This window comes from Mus caroli, unplaced genomic scaffold (genome assembly GCF_978045245.1).
Source record: "Mus caroli unplaced genomic scaffold, Mus_caroli_1 scaffold_17, whole genome shotgun sequence".
Taxonomy (NCBI): Eukaryota; Metazoa; Chordata; class Mammalia; order Rodentia; family Muridae; genus Mus; species Mus caroli.
The window spans coordinates 78828043-78852894 of record NW_028227272.1 but is presented as its reverse complement, the minus strand read 5'-3'; the positions used below and the strand labels follow the sequence as shown (position 1 = coordinate 78852894).

The window sequence follows — 24852 nt, the reverse complement described above, 5'->3', positions numbered from 1 at the left end:
TTTATCCAAATCATATTGATAATCCCACCTTTCCTTTAAAGGTATTTGCATGTGAAATACCAACACTTACCATTTATAGATACATACTCAGGGCACTGATATCTGAATTATCACTAACAAATTAAAAAACTTGGGAATGTGAACACAGAAGGTTGGATTATCTCAGAAGAGAATGAGAAGATACAAGTGAAGTGGTGTCCAATGGGCACAATGCAGTGGAAGTCACAGGAAGGAAAATGTGGCCACAGAGAACAAATGTTCAGGTGGTATCTGACCTTGAAATCATTACTTCCCCTTCTAATTTTCTCAAACAAAAACCATGAAAGCCATAATAATTATGGTGAGAAAAAGCTTTAGAAGAATTATAATTTCAAAACAGAACATTTTCAACTGCAACAGGCCCTATCTGAAAGTAAGACAATGCAACTCTTTTTATTCCTAATAGAGTTTTCCTATAGTAGAGTTGCCATGCAATAGACTCTACAAATTAAAAAGAAAACAATTAGTAATTTTGACAGATTTATTGGTCTGTGAAAGTGTGACCACCATGAAGATAATGATAGTTAATTATTAATAGAAAAACATCAATATCTTCTCTCCTAGGCCCCATGACTACAAAAAGCAACGATTTTGAGGTTTGAACATGATTTCAGTACCAATTATGAATTACTTCCTGTCATCAGGGTTCAAATCCAACTAAAAGAACAGCTGGTTATCCCTAGATGCAGTTCACCGGTACCCAAGAAATATTTTAAAAGAAGGGAATAAGTAACATAAAACAAAAAGAGGGAGGTGAAAATTTTATGGAATTCTTTTCTCTGAACATGGCATGCTTGCTTTTTATGTGAAGTTGAGGAAGCACTCAATATCTTCACAAAGATCTGGCAGTGTTGATCACCATTTTACTCTTTAAAGTCCTTATATTCCTACTGAATATGAATATTCCTTTTGGCTGTTCCATTTTATCTGTCAATCTTCAGCAGAGTGTGCCTTTAAAATCTTCATAAATGTTATATACAATCATGGAGTGTGCATTATTTGAATTCTTAGCCTCTATTATTTTCCATAAATGTTCTAATGTTCAACTTTTATTTTTTCATAAACAATCCAAATTATTTTGCTAATAAAACTCAGTAATAATAGACTAATTTAGTCGTCTATTAGACTAGTATTGTGTATATTCACGTATTAATTGATGTATAAGTAGGATCCATGTGCAGCATCTAGACAAATATTCCCTTTACCAGTTCACGTTCAATAACAGCGTATGAGTAGTGTAGCTGCACCATCTGGTTCCCGCAAGCTTTACAGGAATAGTGAGAACTCTGACAACCCCATACTGTAAAAACACTTTCTCAAAGATGTTTATCTATTTTATATTCACAGCAGTAGTGGGAGCAAATTCTGCTTCCAGTCAAAGCTTCACAGTATTTGGTACAGTCATCTTTTTAATATATTAGTCATTTAATAAAGCATGTCAGGCCTTCCTTTGTGTTTTTAATTAACAATTCATTCATTAATGAATCTATTTGATCTTAAGGGGTGCATTGACAACTAACTAAAGACTAGACATGTCAGGTGCATAAATTAGAAGTTATTTTAATAAATTATTGAAATTCTAAATGTTAAATGATCATACAAAATGTCAGTTCTAACCAAATTACTTCACAGTTTATGAATTCTGTAAAGATCTTCTGACTTTAAAATGTAGTAAATCAATTACTTGTTATTTAGTTAAAAACAGAAAAAAAATTACTAATACTTTTTCTTCTTGAAGTAAATGTTTTTATAGAAAATATTAATTTTCTTATGGTTATACCACTATAATATAATCATGTTAAGGAAGTCTGTACATTGCTGAAAATATTGGATAGCGAAAAATGACCTTATGTCTTTGGGTAAATATTTTGAATATTTGAAAACATGTTTGCTATGTAATCCCTTCATATTGAGTGTTATGGGTTATCTGACCTTTAAGTAAAAATTAATGAAAATATCAATACAATATGAGCACAAAATTGCACATAAATTAGTTTGTATATAAATTAAAATCTTCTGTCTAGAAACTGAGATACATTACGGATTTACACATGTGAATTATACTTTATATGCAATGGTCAGAATGGTCTTATTTATGTTAAGCAATTACTCATATATTTTGTGCACTTTTAAAAATATTTGACTCAATCGCCCATGGGTATTCACTGGCTCAATGAGCATCTCCAGTATTGTACTTAAAGGGTGGCTCCACTGACAATAGCCACAATACATTTCCAATTTGATGAATGCAATTGCTTTCACACTGCATTAGACCTCTTGAATTATTGATCTAATGAGGAAGAGGCATGTAATAATGGTGATTAAACATTCACCCTCAAAATTAAGGTTTCCTCAGCATTCCATTTTGTCCATCTAGAATGATTACTATGATAAAGAAAGAAAACTAATACTAATAACTTACATGAAAATTACAAAAAATCATAAACTCAGAGAATTATTTATTTTCTCCAAACATATAAGCTCTAATAATCTTAATTAGTTTTGTTGGTATTCAGTCAAATTTTCCTTTTAAAATGTGAATGGAAAAAAAAAAAAACTCAGATACTTGGATGGTTATGTTCAAAAGCCTGATAGAACTTTTTAAATCATAATTTTTAAAAAAAACTAAGAAAAATTCATTTTTCTAGACAGAAATTTAATATGTATAACATTCTAGCCGGGCGTGGTGGCGCACGCCTTTGATCCCAGCACTTGGCAGGCAGAGGCAGGCGGATTTCTGAGTTCGAGGCCAGCCTGGTCTACAGAGTGAGTTCCAGGACAGCCAGGGCTACCCTGTCTCGAAAAACCAAAAAAAAAAAAAAAAAAAATTCTATGTAGGTTTAATATTTTTATATGATTTATTTTTCTATTTCTGTCATATGTGATGTCTTTTTAAAATTACATATAATTCATTTACACCATATTATTTGTTGAAATAAAATTTAAAGATAACATTAAACACATTGAATGTTTAGAAAGGAGAAAAAAGATATAATCATAAATTCTGTGAAAAATTGTACATATTCAATGGGGGATGCTGGGCTGTTTGGAGATCCAAGGGAAAGTGATGTCATGATGTATAAAATAATAAAAATTTCAATAAATCTCTGAGGAAAGATCATTAGGAGACTTGTGCAGATAACATAGAAACATGATTATTTTAGGTTTATACATGCTTATCAACATGTTTGGCTTGAATTTAGAGTGTTACAGCTTATATACTGCATGCTTGTTTTCCATCTGAAGGTACAACTTTGGGACTTTTTGCAGCTTCAGGGGGTATGTTCAGGCTGATAAAAATAGGCACAGGGGAAGTTTTCCTGAACAGAACACCAATAGTTTATGCTCTAAGATCAAGAATTGACAAATGGGACCTCATAAAATTGCACAGCTTCTGTAAGGCTAAGGACATTCAATTTTGATCAGTACCTTTTTTTGATTGAATATTTTGTGGACTGAATTTACATCCTTTAGAATTTATAGAATGTCCTGTCTACATTATTTTTTCATTAGCAGTTTGTAAATCCCAACTAAGTTTTGCTTCTTGTTTGTTTGTTTGTTTTGTTTTTGTTTTTGTTTTTTGAGACAGGGTTTCTCTGTATAGCCTTGGCTATCCTGGAACTTACTTTGCAGACCAGGCTGGGCTCAAACTCAGAAATCCGCCTGCCTCTGCCTCCTGTGTGCTGCGATTAAAGGCATGCGCCACCACCCCCAGCTATGTTTGGCTTCTTTAAACATTCTTTTTAGTGTATTTGCATCAAAATTGTCTCACAAGATAGCTTCCATATAATGGCAAATCATGTTTTGGGGATGTTATTTGTGAACTATTTCACATTGTTTTAAGTAAGTACTATAAAATGAAAATTTTCTCTATTTTGAGCTTGTAGGAGAATAGGAAAGAAGCAGAGTTTTAAGTTAATATTTATTACAATAAATACAGGCTATTTGTTATAATAGAGAATGTAAGGGGATTCCAGTCTGCAATGGAGCCACAAGTTGTATCAAGTTATTTACAGCCCTTAGGGAAGTCAACATCCTCCAATTTCCAAATTTCTTTTCAAGGCCAAATGCAGGAAATTCCAAGGATTTGTAGACTGTTCTGTCTACTCAGCTTTCAGCTGCTCTTGTACCAGTTGTTCAAGTGCCTATAATCTTTCTTTACTCAAGGGACACTGCTCTACCTACACAGGTTTGTAAGTTAACTATTTTTAAGGTAAGGCTCTTGGTTTCAGATATCTGTAGAGTTTCTTGGTCTTTCTAGTGGAAAGACTCTGTCCTTAATTGATGAGCTACTCATGTCTAACTAGAGCAGAGTTACCTTCTGAAGCAGTCATTAGACACTGAATATCCAGATTGGATGAGATAGTCCATTCCTGACAAGAAATGCCTGGTTGGTATAGTTTGTTGCCAGGGTATGAGCTACTCCCCCACCACCACCACCCAGGAGTTTCCTGTATTTAAAAGATTAGCTCTTTGGGAGTTTACCCTCATTGAGAGATTACCTCCAATATCTCTTGCTGATCTGCATTCATTAGTCCAATGCTTCACCTTACCACACCCTCTACAAATCCTGGAAAGTCTTGCCTGTGACATTTTCTTTCATAAAAAACACACATTTTGACATTGAGGATTATTATGCATTGCTTGTCCAATTAAGTTGTCATTAAAGCCAATATCAGTAGTAGTTCTAATACATTCACCCATGAGTACTGATTCATCTATTAAAGTTCTAAGAACTTTTCTTACATTTTGCATTTCCATTTTCAGAAGCAAAAGTTTCAATTAGTACCTTTTTATAGTGAGCATTAATCTATGTGCGATATCAGTAAATATTTTCTGGGGCTTTGCATGATCTTTGCGAATGACATAGAACTTTTTCCTTCTTCTTCCACATTATGCCAGGCTCTTAAAGATACTAATATACATTGTACAATCATAGAGTTATCAAATTGTATCTTAAATCAGCAAATTGACTGTCAGCTAACAATTGTTCTTTCACAATATTAACACCTTTTGACCTGTTAAAATTTTCCATGTTTGCAGCTTCTTCTCATCAAGACATCAGCAATTGTAATTGACAAACACCTTTCACTACAGGTGCTGATAAATCTTCCCAGTCTTGGGGATAGTCCTGTTTGGGGTAGCCCAGGTATTTTATATATGTCTTGCATAGGGTGAGTTAATTCTATGTTATTATTGATTCACTAAAACTTTTAAGTTCATGGATTTTAATAGTTTTAATAAGATTCCAGACTACTAACTGTTCATTTTGTAAATTTTCAACATTTTCTGGCATTTGTTCCCAGGCAACGTGCAGTGGTCACCTTTCCTCAATTGTATTAAGAGTTGGTATTATAGTTTAAAATGGTTGTCTAATGTTATCATCCATTTCATTAGGTAATCATATGTTTACAATTAAGTACTTCCTCTTCTCCACGTTTTTCTGTCTTTTGTCTCTCAACCCTTTGAACTGTCATTAATAATTTTTCTTGTTGGACAGGTACTTTCCAATCTTCTATCATAGGCCTAGAATGTTTTCAACCTCTGAGACTTATGGCTGAATACTATCACCAGTTTTAGCTCTTTCTGAATTCTGACTCACTGGCTCAACTCAGTTATTCTGGCTCAAACTCCTCTCCAACCTGACAGATTCAAACTGACTTTTCTCAGCTTGTGACTGAATTGCTCAGGTTTAACTCAAACTAACTCTAGCAATCTGTTTTAATCTTTTGGGTCAGTCTCACTCTGTCTTCTTCTGTGTCTAGCTTGTTCTCTTTGCAACCTATCTTTGTAAAACTGCTTTGTAATAAGTGCCTCTGAACTCCATAAACTAAACTACTTCCACTCCACTGCACTGGTTCTCAAATCACTGACTAGACCCATCTCACTGAACTCCCAGCTGAGCCAGAATAGCTAAGTTGAACCAGCCATCCAGAGTTCAAAAAGAGCTAGAAAGTGCACAAGTATTCAGCAGTATGCCTGAATATTGGGTGAACAAAAATGACATTTAAAAGAAATAGTGTCAGGTTCCCTACTGTTCCTATTAATAAACAAGTTAGAAAATCAGTGAATAGTTGTAAATACACAAGTTCACTGTTTCTTCATATGACTCTCCCATATGCCTTGTAGTCTCCCTAAATGGAAATATAAAATAACAAATAGTGGAAAAATCTACTTCAGTACAGTGAAAAGAGTCTGTCATAGAGGTCTATACATAATCAGTACTAGAGCTTTTTATTTTCTACAAATGGATTCCTAAACAGAGGACAGTTGATCTTGTTATTGCTGTTACACAATGAGCAACGTGAATCATGATTTCCTTTTATTTTAACATTTGATTATTAATTAAGTTTGTATATGTAGGTGGGACTTGGCACAGGACATTTCCTGTAAAGCTCAGATCATAATTCAGGTGAGTTACCTCTCTCTTAAAATCATATGGGTCCAGAAAATATAACTCAGCTCCCAAATCTTAGTAGAGAGCAAACTTTTATATATTTCTATCTCTGAGATGCTCTCATAAGCTTTATAAATATAGTAGAAATAGCCCATGTCTTTGCAAGGAAGGACAATTCATTGTAAATGAGATAATCCTGGCCCCTAAGAACAAATGTAGCATGTTTTCTTACACAATAATTAAAACTTTGATCCTTTCTTTTTTGCTTATTTAAGATGGAATGCCTGTAGAAGAAGCCAATAGACTAAAAAAGGAACCGTTGAGGTCTAAATTAACAAAAAAAAAAAAAAAAAAAAAGGAAAATTACAATACAGAAAAGGAAAAAATGGAGGACACTAGCTACTGTGAATGATAATGTTTAAGCAGGGAGAGAGGTGGAGCAATTATGGGAATAAATGTGCAAGAGGGTGGAAAGGATGAACTTAGGTAAAAGGAGTATAAAGAAGCTATGCAAAATTGTGTCCTCCTGCTTACAAGACAGAAAGTATACAGAGAAAAACTGTATATCCAACAAGAAGAAACACATAATGTTATTACATGTTAGAACAAATGATAATAATGCATCACACTCCTCCTAAAAATTAAGAAATTGTATAGCTGTCACAGGTTCCCTGTTGCTTTTCAGCTTAATATTCTGTAATTTAGTGCTAGCAAATGTGTGAGCAAATTTATTTGTTAAATAATACTTTTCAAACTGATATGGTATTGGTAAGAGTGAAATAAAATATTTATTAAAAAAAAAAAGAAAGAAAACTTTTGTGCTCCAAATTTGCAAGACATAGCTTTTATTTTAGTATAACTGCTAGTCAAGTTTTCAGTGAGGAACAGTTAACCACATCCTTCACCAAATTATAACAAAAAGAGTTAGGAAGGGACGATCTTTCATACTGACCAGAGTTTAAGCACAGGGCATCAAAGACCAACTTCCTCCCAAAAGACCACACCTTCTCCCATAAGGCCACACCCCCCACGTACTTCAAATTCCCATAGGACAAGCATTTTGAAACCACCACATGCCACTACCTGATTCCCAAGGGTTTGTTCAAACACATGAGGCCATGTTGGCCATATCTAGCTATAGCAAAATGCAAAATATATAAATATATTCACTTCAAAAGTCCCCACATTCTATAGAAGTCTCAACAATGTTAAAATTCCAAATCCCGTAACCTCTTTTGAGAGTCACATGATCTCTTAAAAATATCCAAATGCAAAAGCAGATTACTTTCCAAAACATTATAAGGAGGAAATACTGACCAAAGCAAGAGCAAAATCCATTTGGGCAAACTCTAAACTCTGCATCTCCATGTCTGGTGTCCAACTTCTTTCAGTTTTGCTGACTTGCAACACAATTCTTTCATTTGGGCTGATTCCATTCCTAGTTAGCAGCCTCCCTCGACAGTTAGCCCTGGAATCTCTAAAATCTTGGGGTCCACCAGAAAATTTCATATTCACAGCTTTCTCTTCCCAATTTCAATGTCTGTGATTCACACATGATATCCTCCAATGGGCTTCATCACTTCTCCAGTTCTACCCTCTAGAGAACTCCAGGCTCTGGTTCCTTCACTGGACATGGGGCATTGGTGCTGCTGTTCTTGGTGAACATCCCATGGTACTGGCATTTCCAGTACACTGGGTTCTTCCACTGTAAAAGCTTTACGAATAGTTTCTCAAAGGATCTCTCTATGGTTCCAGACATCACATTCTATGCATGATCCCTTCAGTTCTGGGACTTCAACTGTAACTCAGGCTACTTTGCCTTTTCTTAATTTTCACAATGACAAGCCTCAGCTGTTGTCCATTACCCTTTTATGCCCTCAAAACCAGTATAATCTGGGTGAGTTTTAGACATTACCAAGTCCAGCTGCAGCATGAAGTACAGCCTTGGATATCTCTAGAACATAGCTTCTTTGTAGTTTCAGAAAACACTTCCCAGATTTCAATTCAGTGATACTGGTCTCTTCTTAATCACAGCTAATTTCTTAGCTCAGCTAATCAGCATCAATTGTCTCTGTAATCCCCTCTATTCTTGACTATAAATTTAGATCTCAGTGACTGCGGCTGTCATGTCCTGCTGCTTGCTGGGCCTGGAACATGGTTCCATGTTCTTTTATATCCCTCACTGCCTAGGCTTGACTGTCCTAGATCTTGCTCTGTAAACTGAGCTTGAACTCAAAGATCTGCATGCTTCTGTCCCCTGAGTGATATGATTACAGGTGTGTAGCACCATGCTGGGATCTAAGATTTTCATAGTCACAATTCTTTAAGGAGGCTGGGTCTTCCAGCCTCATGATATGGAAAACAGATGTGCCTTCCATTTCTGTATTGTAGTTCATTCCAGATGTAGTCAAGTTAACATTGGAGAATTGCCTTCACAATCCATCCCTTGTCAATTTAACACACAATCATATCTCTTCATGTCCAAATGAAAACAAACAGACAAGCAAACAAACATGTCATGATAATGCAGAGACAACTACACCTGTTTCAACTACAAACACATAAACAACAAACTTAGCTTGGTGGGATCTTGTCCTGAGTTCACTAGTCCCATAATGTTTACTCCTTCCACAGAGGATTCAACACCATTTCACTTCCATTTTAATATTTGTATTAGTCAGGGTTATCTAGAGTCACAGAACTTATGGATAGTCTCTATATAGTAAAGGAATTTATTGATGACTTACAGTCTGCAGTCCGATTCCCAACAATGGTTCAGTAGTAGCTGTGAATGGAAGTCCAAGGATCTAGCAGTTACTCAGTCTCACACAGCAAGCAGGTGAAGGAGCAAGAGTGAGACTCCCTTCTTCGAATGTCCTTATATTGTCTGCAGCAGAAGGTGTAGCCCAGATTAAAGGTGTGCTCCACCACACCTTTAATCCCAGATGACCTTGAACTCAGAGATTTAATCTTCTGGAATCCATAGCCACTATGCCTCAAGATCACCATACCAAGATCCAGATCAGAAACTTCCATCTCCAAGCCCCCAGATAAGGGTCACTGGTGAGCCTTCCAATTCTGGATTGTAATTCATTCCAAATATAGTCAAGTTGACAACCAGGAATAGCCACTACAATATTTAATCCACACATTTTGTATTTTTCCTATCTGAGTTTGCTCCTTTTCATTAAAATGTTCTACATAAGAGTGAACTTTAGAAAACACATACAGAATTTATACAAGACTGTTTTGATATTTCCTTTGCTAATATAATTAACCTAAATCTTTTCACATTAGCTTTAGGATGACTCTTAAGAGAAGAGTGAAAAATAGCCACATTCTTTACCAAAATATCACAAAAGCAATCTCTAGGTCACATACTAACATTTTCTCCCCTGAAACCTCTTGAGCCAGGTCCCTATAGTTAAAGTCACCCTCAGCACCAATGTCTTTGACATTGCTATTAGGATGGACCATTAATCCCCACTTAAAGCATTTAACTGCTTTCCAAAGTCTGACAATCCACATTCCTTCAAACAAAAGCACGGTCAAGCCATTCATAGCAAAATCCTAGTACCTAGTACCAACTTGTGTCTCATTTATAGTTCACATTAGTATGAAGAGACACCTTGACCAGGGTAGCTCATATAAAAGGGAATATTTGATTGGGGCTGGCTTATAGTTTCAGAGGTTCAATCCATTATCATCATGACTAAAAGCATAACAGCAGGGATCCAGACATGGTGCTGAAGGATTTGAGAGATCTACATCTTGGTCTGAGGTCAGCCAGGAAAAGACTGTCTTCTCCTGTCATTTAGGAGGGTCTTTCTCCATAGTGGATGGAGCTTAAGCATAAGACCTCAGGCCATTTCAAACTACCACATGATCAAAAACAAAAAACAATATGCTCTAAGTATCATTCAGTCTTTGTGAAACTTGGTAGAAATAGTATTTTCAGCAACCATAGATGGAAAATAATGTGGACTACTCAAGATTATGTATTATACAAAATTGTATATGTTAGTGTCTGATGTTTTCTGTTTCCATCACTTATTCAGTATAATTATAACCAGGTAGCACATCAGGTCACCTCGGGCATAAAAGCTTCAGTTTTAGTTTTGGAGCTTTATTCTAAAATGGAAAAGAGGGTGACTACCTACAAAAATAATTTGCAAACCAGTAAGCACATTTATATTCTTTCCATTGTGATGCAAATTTCCATTAAAGAGCTATGCAATGCTTTATTGCATATAACAATGGAACTGAAACGTTCATAACTTGTAACATTAAATTACAGAAGTATTACCACTACAGTAAATATTTCTAACATCCTGAATTACAAATAGACATTTCTCAACAAACATAGCATAATACAGGAAAGCCTGTCAAGATGCTTTATTATATTTGAGAAAAAAATGTTCCCTAATTTTAATAAAAGCAAGATTATTTATGAATTCACACATTTGTCCTCTCTCAACAACATCACTATTAGTCAGTACTTTGGTTATGACTTTTTATTGACTGAGATTGTGAGACACACACTTTACACACTTTAAAGCCTTTTTATTTCAACTCCTGTCTTTCTTTTGGTTATGTTAGACTTGTACAATCCAACTCAAAAGGATTAATTTGTTATCATCTTCTGCAATGTTTTATAGTACCTTTTCTTGCTTTACTATAAGCTCTGAAATTTCACTTAATTTTCTCTGTAGTCTACAATCCCTTTTGGAAAATTTAATGACCACAGACATCAGGTTGATTTGTCTCCCCTATGTGCAAAATAATTAGCATGTATTATTATTGTTTAGCAGATAAACATCTCCCAAAGATTGCATTCATTGTATGCTTGGTCCAAAAGGTGGTGCTATTTAGACAATTTTAACTTGGAGACACCATTGGTATTCTTATGCACCATGGATATTGCTTCATGATATTATTACCAAACTTTTCATTTATTTCTCACTCAGTATGTAGACACCAAACTTTCACAGAAGTCTTTCAGGGAGTTATATCCCTATCTTGGACTTTTAACTTCTAGATGTATAAGCCAAATAAACCTCATTTTTGATAAGTTCTTTGAGACTACTTTTCCCAGAGATTTTATTTTTGTGACACATAACACACTAGCACATTTTCCCCTTTACTGAATTCCATCATCTAGAACAATACTAGATTTGGAAGCTGTACCTGTAATATAAACCCAATCTTCATACAACCGTTAGTCCCAAACAATGTAGGCAAGACTAGTTTATAGAAGGGAGTAACCATTTTAAGTGACATCTAATTGAGGGGCAGATGAAGTGATAAATCAGAGAAAGATTTGACAGAAGGAGTAAAAAACAGGATACTCTCAACTTTCATGAGGACAGGTAAGGGAGGCTGTTTTGGAACAGAACAGAGGGACAATTCAGTTTAATCAGTGAGTTGAGAGGCAGTACTGTGGAGTAGAGTTTATAGCAGTTCAGTTCATGGACTTCATAGGCAGCTTTTAGAGACAGTTTTAGAGATAGAAGTTGCAGTGAGAACAAGCTAGACACAGGTGAAAACAGAAGGAAATAAAAATTGAGGGTCCAGAAGATTAGAACAGATAGCTAGAGTTGTTTTACAGATAAGCAAAGCAATTCAGTGAGAATATGAGAGCAGTTATAATAAAACAGTCATCTTGGAGAGGAGTTTAAGCCTGTCAGCCAGCGTTCAGAAAGAACTAGAAAGGGAAAACACATTCAGAAGTAAGCCTCCATCATGGCATTTGCCTCAGGCAAATAAAATATAATTTTACAGAAAATAATTTAATACTGTAAATGTTTGCTTTTGTTTGAAATATATTCTTGTCAAATATTGATGAATATTGTGGTTGAATAGCTATTATTATTTATCTCTCAGAGAGTTAAAGACACCTGGTGATATGATTATTAACTTAGATTTCTTTCTTCTGTTTATGGCAGACCAACAATTTTTATCATCTTTCTATAGTACTGGCTTTCCTTATTAATTTTTTTAATTTATTCTTCTTTATAGTAACATGCAAATGTGGTTTATTCTTTTGCTTTGTTGTTAGAGTTGGTTTCTTTCTAGATTTTATTTTATTTTACTTCTTTATTCTTCATACATCTCCATCAGTTCTAAAACTTCTGATCCAATTATCCTTACTATTCCCATTAGAAAGATGTACTAACTGATATGAAAAAGAACTGCAGTCTTTATCTAAATGAATGGTTTTCAAGACTCACTTTAGTTAAAGGGGTATGATGACACTTCATTTTTAATGTGTCTAAAGATCATGTGAATAGTTACAAGGTACTACATATAATCCCATTAATAAACTTTCTGTACGTTGTCCTACAGCTGAAACTTCTTCAAAATGCATTTAAAATAAAGAAGAAAAGTGACATGATCATAATGATTTTGAAGCTATTATGTAATTCGACTGAAAAATGAAAATGTCCATGGTCATGGAATAAACGTATGTATGGCCTTGTATGAACTGGTACAAGAAAGGGAATAATTCATAAAGTAAAACTCTTCAATTCCCTAAACAAAATGTTCTACCCTAATTGATGCTTGTTTAATTTGCTAAATATTTGGATTATTCCTGTCAACTCTTTCAATTCTTATTTCTTCTCCTAATTTTCCTGTGTCTTACATTAAGATTTGTTATTTGAACAAATTAACAAATTATTGATCTATCCACTTTATATAGCTTAATTAATTCACAGAAAAAAATTCATCCAAGGCAGACAGCTACTCAAGAAGTATACCAGGTGGTGCACGCCTTTAATCCCAGCACTCGGGAGGCAGAGGCAGCCGGATTTCTGAGTTCGAGGCCAGCCTGGTCTACAAAGTGAGTGCCAGGACAGCCAGGGCTACACAGAGAAACCCTGTCTCGAAAAACCAAAAAAAAAAAAAAAAAAGAAGTATACCATTTATATCTTATCTACACTGATACACAGACCCAGGCATATAGGCACACACATGCAAACTCCTGCATGGCCAATTGCAAAGGATGTCGGGACATAGTTTCTGACCTTGGAGTAGAGCGAGCCTATTCTATGGGCATCCATGTGTGCTGCTGGTTGCTATGCCTAAGGCTTGTTTGTATAATCATGTACATAATTTACTTTATGTTCCTCCTTCAGGAAATATTCTCCCTGCCATGGTTATCTGAGAATGTTCTCCCTGCCAATGTTAAGTACTCTGTGATAATTAGAAATTGTAGGCATCAAGGAGGTAAGGGTATATCTAGTGTCCTTAAGCAAAATAATAAATGCTGTGACTTTCAAGACAGCCCTTAAAGCTGTGGGAAAGAACTCTGAAAAAAGGGGTTCAAAAAATAGAATTTTTCAACTATGCAAAATATAAGTATGAAATATGAATTGTATGAGTGGTGTCACAGACCTAAAGGTAGCTGTACTATGAGGAACCTTGTCAGAAAGATATTAATGAAGAAGTATTTATTAAAAAACTGCTAGTCACACACAGAGTCCTTCACTCACCATCACATCTTCAGATGCCTTCCGGCTCTTTGCTAATATAGTACATGTCTTAGGATTTCTGCATAGCATTTGTGAACATCTGACTTCGTTTCCATTCTGTCTGTAATTCTTCTGCTGTATTGTAAAGCTATACAATAACATATTGTTATTCACTTTTCCTGAGCTCAGAATAGATTTTTGTCAGATGGAAGAGATTTAATAAATACTTTTAGAAAAGTGAAAAAGAATGAATTGGATCATGTGTTTGAAATCATAGATGCATTGTCAGTAGCATTTTTAATATGTTCATCCATTCTTTATGGATTCTCAAAGGAATAGTTTGAACCATTACCAGGTATAACTTAGTTCTTCAATAAATATTATTTCCTTTATTCTTTTATGCAGCAATATAATTTGAATTCAAACTCAAGAAATTTAAAACATGTATTCTTATCTTTTTATAGAATCAAAACTTTAGTGTTTTGAATAAACTAAGAAAATATAGGTAATATACAACACTGAAGTGGTATTTTTCCATTAAAAACTTTGGCAGTAATAAATGTCAATTACATTTTTTTTTAATCTAATGATTGCACACAAGTCAGTCTGAGTTTTAAAAACATCTTCATTCTTTTATTGAAACATTATAGTGAAGCAGAAGATTCTGTAAAGTGGTCCTGTGTCTTATAATAACTATCTTGTCAATTTTCTGTTTATAACATGGCACACTCCTTTAAATGTGCAGAAATATATGTTATTGTCTAAGATGTTTATGTTTTATCAAGACCCAACAGCAATTAATAAGTGAATCAAATGATCTATGTATTTGGAACCCTAATCTCTATTATATCTCACTGTTCAGGGCACAGATTGTCATTTATCTTCAATGACAAAGTGAATTCTAGACCAATTGAGGATACATTGTGGGGAGGAAAGGGGAAACAAATGAATTTAATAAATATCAATATAAAATAACAAATGCAATATGTAAAATATATGTCATCTAACTCAATGAAAGTTGTGCTTAAATATTCTCTTATTTTGTGAAGACTTCAAATCTAACTTCTCTTTCACAACAAACCATTTATCAATATGATTTGAGAATGCAACTCAACAATTAGGAATGCTATAACCATATCATGAAAATATGTAGCAATTCTTCTGGAAGAAAATACAGCTTTTGAACATAAAAGTACCTTGTAGATGTCTGATGAACTTTAAAAAGTTAGACAGTATCGATTACAGCTGAATAATTCAGTTCAGGTAATATATGAGTTCTTATTATTAGCCTGCATGGTTTGTATCAAACCCATGACCTTGGCCTACTTCCCAGAACTCCATATTTTAGAAATAATTTTAATTCACAAATGTGTTCTGACCAATCAATGTCTTAAATAAACAGTAAATATTTATGTAGTATTCACCTTTATAAATTAATTAGGCAAGCTGTTCTTTACAGATGCCTAAATATTCAATACTTTCAATTAAGTTTTACATGAACTTTAGACAAGTCTGGATATTTATGCATTTAAACACTGGGGTTTTAGAATACTTTTGGTTAATTCAATAATTATATTATCTTATGATTATCAGATAAGGAATAATTTTAGCAAATTGACTCTGTATGAATTTTAATCAGAATTCTTTGCAAATGAAAATCTTTGATTTTTATGAATTTAGGATGCAAATGCACATTCAATATTTTCTGAAATATTGTGAATATTCTTTTAAATAATTTGTCATAAAGATAGCTAAAGCTTTGAAACCTTTAATGAGAAAATAGATATGAGGGTTATTAGGACAATAATTATCATGGGATAATAATACCTAGCCTGTTATATCTTTTAGTGTAAAATTATCAAATATAATAATTGAATATAAAAAGACTTTTCACTGAAGACATTCTGATTACAGATTTCAATCAGGTAAAAATTAAAGTTGTATTTGTCCTAATTTCAATATATTATGAAATTTAACAATATTTTGCTGCTTGTTTTTAAATATTATATTGTAGAAATGTCACAATCACAGACACACACACAGTTAAGTTTTAATTACCTATGTTCATCTCTTTTTCCTAAGAAGGAACAAAGATTGAGGTAAGGCTAGAGATTGCTACTTAATCTAAAAATATTCATACTTTCAAAGTACACAATGTCTATTATTAGATTCCGATTTAGCTGGGCAGTGGTGGCACATGCCTTTAATCCTAGCACTTGGGAGGCAGAGGCAGGCAGATTTCTGAGTGCGAGGCCAGCCTGGCCTACAGAGTGAGTTCCAGGACAGCCAGAGCTATACAGAGAAACCCTGTCTCTAAAAAAAAAAAAAAAAAAAAACCCACAAAAACATAAACAAAACAAAACAAATCTGATTTTATAATGTTGAAACATTTTATATTATTATTATTATTATTATTATTGTTATTATTATGTGATTGTGTGTTTGTGTGTATGCACATATGTTCATTTATCTATATGCATGCCTTGGTAAAATGTGGAGATCACCCACAACCACTCGTGGTTTGGTTCTCTTCTTTCAATATGTGGAACACAAGAATATAGTACAGTTATTCCAAGTTGGAGGCAAGCATAGCTACTAACATTCATTTTCAGATATTATAAAACATGACAAAATAATCTTAACTTTTTGTTTTCACTTCCATTCATTATAGAATTCTTCATGGACTATTTATTCAACCCCCCTCATATGGTTATTGTTGCTTGAAACATGCTAGCTGTGAGCACAGTGCCAAGACAAGGTGGGCATCTTTTTTTCTATAGAATGCATTTACCCAGACAAAGGTATTCAGCATGTAGACTTCATCTTATCTCTACTCTAAAGACATAGGATGCAATAAAATAATGGCTGAAATGAACTCTGAATTCTCATCTTCTTTATTAATAATATTATAGGAAGGGAAATGCTATATCAAGTAACAATAAAAAAATAGGATATCCTACAATGAATCAGTATGGAAAGTAGTTAGGTGTATAATATGAATGGCATCATTGTCAAAACTTAACAATGTAGACGTTTAATTTTGTAACCTGTGTCTTAACATAAAAGAAATCCCATTTTCCATTTTCCCTGGGCTATTCCATCTAACTTCTTTTTCTAATTTACCAGCCAAATTGGTTTCCCCAAATTTTAATATCAGGCCATGTAACAAAATCTCCAGAGTAAAGTAATTACCTAATCCATTCATTACATGGGATAAAGATAAGACAGTTAAAATGTCAAATAGAATCAAGGTTGTCTGAGTTAAAAATATTTTCAAATATAATTTTTGCTGTCTCAGTAATACATGAAGTAACAATTCCTTGCTTGTCTGAAAGGTTTAATATTAATCTAAAACAAAAATCTCAAGAAACATTAAGTACAAAATAATGCAGATTTGTAACCTTCGATAATTCTTATCTTCCTGTCTCCCATTTCCTCATCTATAAGTGAGAATTGGGGGAAATATTCTCATTTCTTTCATGAACAAATTATTTTATGGATTCAGAAAATAATGATCTTGTTAAGTAGCTGATTATTTTGGTAAAATTTACAATTTAATGACACTATCACAAATGGTAGGCTGTTTAATCTTAAAGTGAAAAAAATAACTGAAAGGTGTTTTGTTGTCAAAAGGTAAAAAGTTAAGTTTAGTAAGCTGATATTTCACCCCAACAGGTACTGAGTGATTATTTAGTATGTATGGAAAACCATGCATTCTTGAAATGAAAGGAGCATTCAGTTCATGGAGAATATCTGACAACCTATAATGTCAACATATAGACCAAGCCATATGATGACAGTGAGCAGTGGAACTGAAAGAGAACTAATCAAATTTCTATAGGTAAAGTACATACAGAAATATTTCCAAATAGTGTACTTTGATCATATGTTCCCTCATAGTTTTTCTTCCCTTCTCTGCAATGAACCCCTTCTTTTCCTCAACAAGTCCCTATTATTAATGTCTTTTTTCTGCACCTATCTAATGTTAATTGGGCTTGCCTAATTAAGCATGTATGAAAAATGATTTCCTTGAGCATAGTCAACACAACAGTGATTGATACTAAGAAATATGACTTCCCCTAGAGTAAGTGATTATTTTCTATTGCTCCTCTGGGATGCCCCACACCTTCCACAAAAGTTGAAGAGGCTAACCTATGTAAAACCCTTATAGATATATTTTAGTACTTATAATTTATGAAATTCATATTTATTCATGAAAGGTGAGAGAAAAGCATCTGAGAACTTTAACAAAATTTATTTTAAAAAAGAATGAACATCATGGAAAGTATATTTCAAATAAATTAGCTGTTAACAAAGATTAAAAACTAAAAGTGGATAATGAAAATTAAGGATATATGTTTTCAAACTGCTTTCCATTTATGTTAAACTATCTGTAGATATCATTAGATGGACTGTCTGGCCACTACTCTGCTTGCCTTCACCAGCTGTTGTACTAGAAACATCCAGGTTAGGTCTCTCCTCCCAACCAGTCTCCTGCCTGCTCCTGGTGCACGCTCAGCTGCCCAGAGCTCCATGCTGCCCATTGTCTGACCACCACTCTGCCAGCCTTCACCAGGCCTACTGCAATAGGATCATTGAGATTAGATCACTTCCCACCCAATCAGTTACCCATGAGTACTCTGTGACATGCCCAGCTGCCCTGAAAACCATTGTCTAGCCCAAGGCTGGTCACCCAAGGCCTCTGGAACCAGGAACATCGAGGTTAGGCCTACCTTCTTGATGACCTGCTAATGCAGGAACATTCATGGAGAACTAGATATATCAGACCAGGTTAAGAACATAATCAACAAAAGCCAGAGCAATATGGCACCTCTGGAGCACAGCTATCCTACCACAGCAAACCTGGGGTACTCTAACAGAACCAAACACAAGAAATTTTCCTTAAATCTGTACTCATGAAGATGAGAGAGGCTTTTGAAGAGGAAATGAATAAGTCCCTTAAAGACATGCAGGGACATATAGTGAAACAAGTGAAAAAGTAAAGAAAACTATTTAAGACCTAGAAATGGAAATAGAGGAATAACGAAAATGCAACCTGGAGATGGAAAACTTATAGAAAAAAACAAAAACATGATCAACAGATGTATGCATTACCAAGACAATACAAGAGATGGAAGTGAAAATATCAGGCATAGAATATATGATGGGGGGGGGGCAGGCATAGAATATATGATAGAGGAGGGGGGATGGAAGCAGAAGCTGTGAGGGCAGGGACCTGGAGGAGAGCAGGAGCTGATATTGGTATGTAGAGCAACTAAATGAATAAATTGATTTATAAAAAAAAAAATCCTGACACATAGCATCTAGGAAATCCAGGATACTATAAAAAAGACCTCATCTAAGAATAATAGAAATAGAAGAAGGAGGAGAAACCCAGCTCTAAGGCTCAGGAAATATTTTCAATAAAAATCACAGATGAAATTTCCCCAAACTGTCTATAAACAAATAAGAAACTGATATGACAGAAATTAGACTGGGTAAGAATGAAACAAAAAAAAAAAGAAAGAGAGAGAGAGAGAGGGAGGGGGAAGAAAGAAAGAAAGAAAGAAAGAAAGAAAGAAAGAAAGAAAGAAAGAAAGAAGTCCTTTAGCCACTTTATAATCAAAACACCAAATCTATATACAAAATAAAAAAAATTAATTGCTGCAAGAGAAAAAGGCCAAGTGTCTAAATTAACAAAATCATATATGCAAAGGGAGAGATAACAGCAGACACTGAGGAAATTCTAAGAAACATTACATCTTACCTCAAAAGCCTCTACAAAATTTAAAAAACCTAAATAAAATGGATGATTTTTTAGATAGATACCATTTGCCAGATTTGAATGAACATCATGGAAACTATTTCAAAAACCCACATGCCCTAAGGAAAACGAAGCATTCATCTCCCCATGGGAAGGCCAGATCTAAATTGTTTTAGTGCAAAATTCTACCAGACTTCTGAAAGAATACTGCCAAACTCATTCTATGAAGCCATAGTCACACTGATACCTAAACCACACAAAGACTCAACAACAACAAAAAAGGGCATTTCAGATGAATTTCTCTTATGAATATTGATGCAAAAATAATAAAATACTCACAAACTGAATCCAGGACCTCATCAAAAACATCACTCCACATAATTAAGTAGGCTTCAATTCTAGAATGCAGAGGTGGTTCAATATATTAAAATCCATGAATATAATCCACCATATGAACACAACCCATAGGATCATCTCATTAGATGCTGAAAAACCCTTTGACAAAATCCAGCACTGCTTCATGTTAAAAGTCTTGGAGAGATCAGGGATTCAAGGTGCATAGCTGCATATGATAAAAGCAATATACAGCATGCCAATAGCCCACATGTAATTAATTGGAGATAAACTAAAAGGAATTCCACTAAAATCATGGACAAGGCTGCCCATTCTCTCCAGATCTTCTCAATTTATTCTTTGAAGTTATAGCTGTAGTATCAAGAGCATGGAGAAGTCAATGCATTGTTGTTCATTGTTGAGAATACATAAGTGACCTGAAATATTTGACCAGAGAACAACACTAATCAATACTTTCAGCAAAGTGGATCACAAAATTAACTAAATATATATATATATATATATCAGTCCCCTTTCTTTATACGAGCATTAAACAGGATGAGAAAGAAATTAGGAAAACATGGATGAGGATGGAGGTGAGACGCTTTCTGAGGCTCGAGCAGGTCTGGCCAATCCTCAAGGAAAGAAGGCTAAACAGAAAGCAAGAGAAAAACAGTTGGAAGAAGCAAGACGCCTTGCTGCCCTCCAGAAAAGAGGAGAGCTTTGAACAGCTGCCAGAGAGGTTCAGAAGGAAAGGAAAAAGAAGAGAGGAATCGATTCTAGTGCTGAAATCTCATTTGAAAAAGAGCCTGCTCTTGGTTTTTATGATACCTCTGAAGAGAATTACCAGGCCCTTGATGCAGATTTTAGGATTACAACAGCAGGATCTTGATGGGGAGAGAAGATCTGAAAAAGAAACCAGGGATAGAAAAAAAAAAAAAAAGACAAACAGCGTTTAAAAAGGAAAGGGGAATCTGATTTACCATCAGCTATCCTCCAAACTAGTGGTGTCTCTGAGTTTACTAAAAAGAGAAGCAAGCTTGTGTTGCCTGCCCCTCAGATTTCAGATGCTGAACTCCAGGAAGTTGTCAAGGTAAGCCAGGCCAGTGAAGTTGCAGATGGTGGAGGAGCCTTCAATCACAAACTGCTTCTAGCACTCTCCTGTCTGAGTACAATGTCACAAACAACAGCAACTTCTGAGAACACCACGGACACCAGAGTCTCAAGACGGGACTCTTCAGGAAGCTCAGACGTCATGATGGCCTTGACCAATGTGGACACTCCATTGAAAGGTGGGCTTAATACCTTGCTGCAAGAGAGTGGTTGCTCTGGTGTGACCCCGCAGCAGCAGGTTGTGCAGACTCCAAATACAGTTCTGTCTACCCCTTTCAGGACTCCTCATGGAGCTGAAGGGCTGACTCCCCAGAGTGGAACAACCCCTAACCCACTCACTAATGCCACCCCAGGTAGAACATCATTTAGAGACAAATTAAACATTAATCCAGAGGATGGAATGGCAGACTTATAGAGATCCCTCTTACATGAAGCAGATGGAAAGAGAATCTCGTGAACATTTCCGTATAGGGTTGTTAGGCTTCCCTGCACCTAAGAATGATGTTAAAATTGTTCTGCCAGAAAGATTAGAGAAGAAACTGGAAGAACGTGAAATAGGTGCTGCCTACATTGACGTGGATGCTCAAAGCAGCCCATAGGAGTTGGGGAGAGTATAAAGGAAAAGAAACGAATGCACAAACCTGTTCAGAAGGATCTACCCAGACTGTCGGAAGTAAATGAAACGGTTTTAAGACCTTTAAATGTAGAACCACCTCTAAGAGATTTACAGAAGAGGGAAGAACTGATCGAAAAAAGAAATTATTATGATGCTTCTTATGATCTTCTTCATCACCCTCACGAGCCATCTGGAAATAAAAAATAAAAATAAAAAATAAAAATAAATTTAAAAAATAAGAAAAAAATGCCTGGTTTGCTACCAACAATTCAGAGTACATTATCTATCTTGAGCATAGCCCTTATGAGAATTTCTCCAAAGAAGATCTGAAAAAGTCCTATAATCTTGTCCTGGTACAAGAGATGAACGTGGTAAAACAAGGAATGAGATATGTAGAACTCTCCAGGGAAGCTTACAACCAGGTGTGGGAGGAACGCTACAGGCAAGTTCTCTATCTTCCTGCTCAAAGCATGAGCTAATCTTACTAACCAAAAGGACAGAATTAAATCACTTGAAAAGAGACTTGAGATAAACAGGGGTCACATGACAACAGAAGCCAAGAGAGTAGCAAAGATGGAAAAGAAGATGAAAAATTTGCCTGGTGGTTACCAGTGTCATGCTGTGGGGTTCACGAAACAGTTGAATGACTTATGGGACTACATTGAGCAGGCTCACTTGGAGCTATGCATTTTTGAAGAACTCAAGAAACACGAAGACTCTGCTATTCCCTGTAGGCTAGAGTGTCTAAAAGAAGATGTGCAGTGGCAACAGGAAGGAGAAAGCTTCAGCAGAGATATGCAGATTTGCTGATGGAAAAAGAGAATTTTCAGGCAAAGATCTGAAGCACAGTTGATGCTCTGTCACAGAAGAACTGGTTGCTGGTTTTCTACTCAGCAAGGCTGAAACTGACCTTTCTCTTCATTGACAAAATTACACAGCATCCGTGGTTTCTCAATTGTTTCTTGTGAATGATACTGATCTTGCTCGTCCCTGTTACAAACTTGGCCTCCAGGATAATGAGGGTTTAAATTATCCTGATGCTCATTCTTTGTGTCATATTTACAAAATTCTGTAGTGTAGGCCTTTAATTTTAAAAGCCTGACTTTAAATACTGTCTCTGAGTACACCCTTGAATAAAAGGACATGTGGGGAAAAAAATAGAGGAAGAGATAAAGATGGAACAGAGATTGAGTCAAAGGACAGCCAATGTCTGGCCCAAATGAGGGAGAGAGCCAACCCCTAACACTATTAAAGGCACTGCTATGTTTGCAGACAGGAGCCTAGCATAACTATCTCCTAAGAGGCTTCATTGATCATCTGATGGAAACCAATGAAGAGACCCACAGCCAGACCTCAGTTGAGTGTGGGGAGTCTTGTGGAAGAGAGAGAGGAAGGAGTGAGCTGGATTCTTCTATGACATCACAGAAAGACATACACAGTCAACTAGGCCAATGGGGGCTCTTAGATACTGAAGTACTAAGGAAAACAGTACAAGAGCTGGACCTAGGCTCCCTACATATTTGTAGCAGATGTGTCATTCGGTCCCCATGTGGGCCTCCTTACAGATGGAGTGGAGGCTGTCTCTGATTCTGTTTCCTGCTTTTGAATCCCCTTCCTCTAGCTTGACTGCCTTGTCTGACTTCAATTGGAAAAGATGTGGTTAGTCCTAATGTTAGTTGATGTGCCAGAGTTGCTTGGTTCCCATTGGGGACCTCCCTGTTCCTTTGAAGTGGAGGGGTAATGTGGAGAGAGGCTTTTGTGGATGGAATTAGGAAGGGAGGAAGAAGGCAGGGTCTGTGTTCCAGATGTAAAGTTAATAAATAAATAAATTAATAAAATTAATCATGGACTGAAAAAGGTTAAATTCTCAAAATGAATATTTGAACCAAAATGATTGAAAGCATTTATGGATATAAAGGAGAATAATTGTTATGAATTATTATTGAATTCATAAATATAAAAGGAAACTCCAAAACAGTGAGGAGGTATTAAGACAATGTGTGAGATTAATGTAATATTGTCTTTGATACATCAAATAACTTAACGATTGAAGGAATATATTCATTTTAGGTTTGAATCCTAACATTAGTCACAAGTGAAAAGTCTGAATATTGAAGACAATGGGGAAATTTTACAAATATTAACAATATATCATCAAATTTCTTATGATGCAAATGCATAACTGATTTTTCAAACATAAAAAGTAATCTAAGTAATACATCAATTAAATGTTGCACTAATAAAAGAAAACTCCATATTATTTAGCTTAAAAAAGAATATAATCAGCTTGTATTTTTTTCAGTTATACACCTTAAAGTGATATTAGAAGTTTTCAGCACTTGATAGTTGATCAGTAATTATAGGAAAAAAGCCAATCACAATAAAGAAAAATGTTACATGTCCAGGTTTAGGTTATAAGAATTATTTCTGAAAAATCATTACAAAGAAAAGCACCAGTTCTCCTTTGAGGCTGTGTGTTCTGCTCTTTATCATCTATTAGTGGAACAGTGGATACCAACATATGAATATGATTTGAGAAAAATTGCTTCATGAAATGTATTCAACTGTTCTTTTATGTTCATCACTTTTTCATATAACTTTGAAAAACAAAACTAAGAGAAACAACTCAACTGAGGAAAGTATATTACTCATTATTCCGTTGTTTCAGGCTGTGGTCACTTGGTTCTGTGCTGTGAGACATGGAGTATGACAGAACATCATGACAGAGAGTATGTGGTGGAGGAGGCAGCTTACATACGACCTTCTGGAGTTACACAGAGACAAGGAAGATCTTCCCAAACTTACTTATTTTCTAAAACCGACATTCATCTTCTTTCTGGAAAACCATTCATTTTTAATCTGCCAAGGAAAGAATCTGTTGATTACAACTCCGACCTCAGGATTCAATCAGTGCCCTAAATCCCACCAACTAATAACCAACACTTCACTCCATGAAATTTTTAAGAAGACATTTCAAATTCAAATGAAGGCAATAGTGTTTAATATAGCAGTCTGAGAGTGTCATATATTGCAAATGCAAGCAAATAAAATGAAACTGACAATCTGGATGAATAAAATTCTGAATATCTCTTTGTTATTTTATAGAAAGAATGGACAC

The 24852-nt window shown here is 35.0% G+C and overlaps 1 pseudogene; it reads left to right on the top strand.

Annotated features, from left to right (window-relative positions):
* The first annotated feature begins 20585 nt into the window (after positions 1 to 20585).
* LOC110311344 (cell division cycle 5-like protein pseudogene) lies at positions 20586 to 22576 on the top strand (annotated as a pseudogene).
* The last annotated feature ends 2276 nt before the right edge of the window (positions 22577 to 24852 follow it).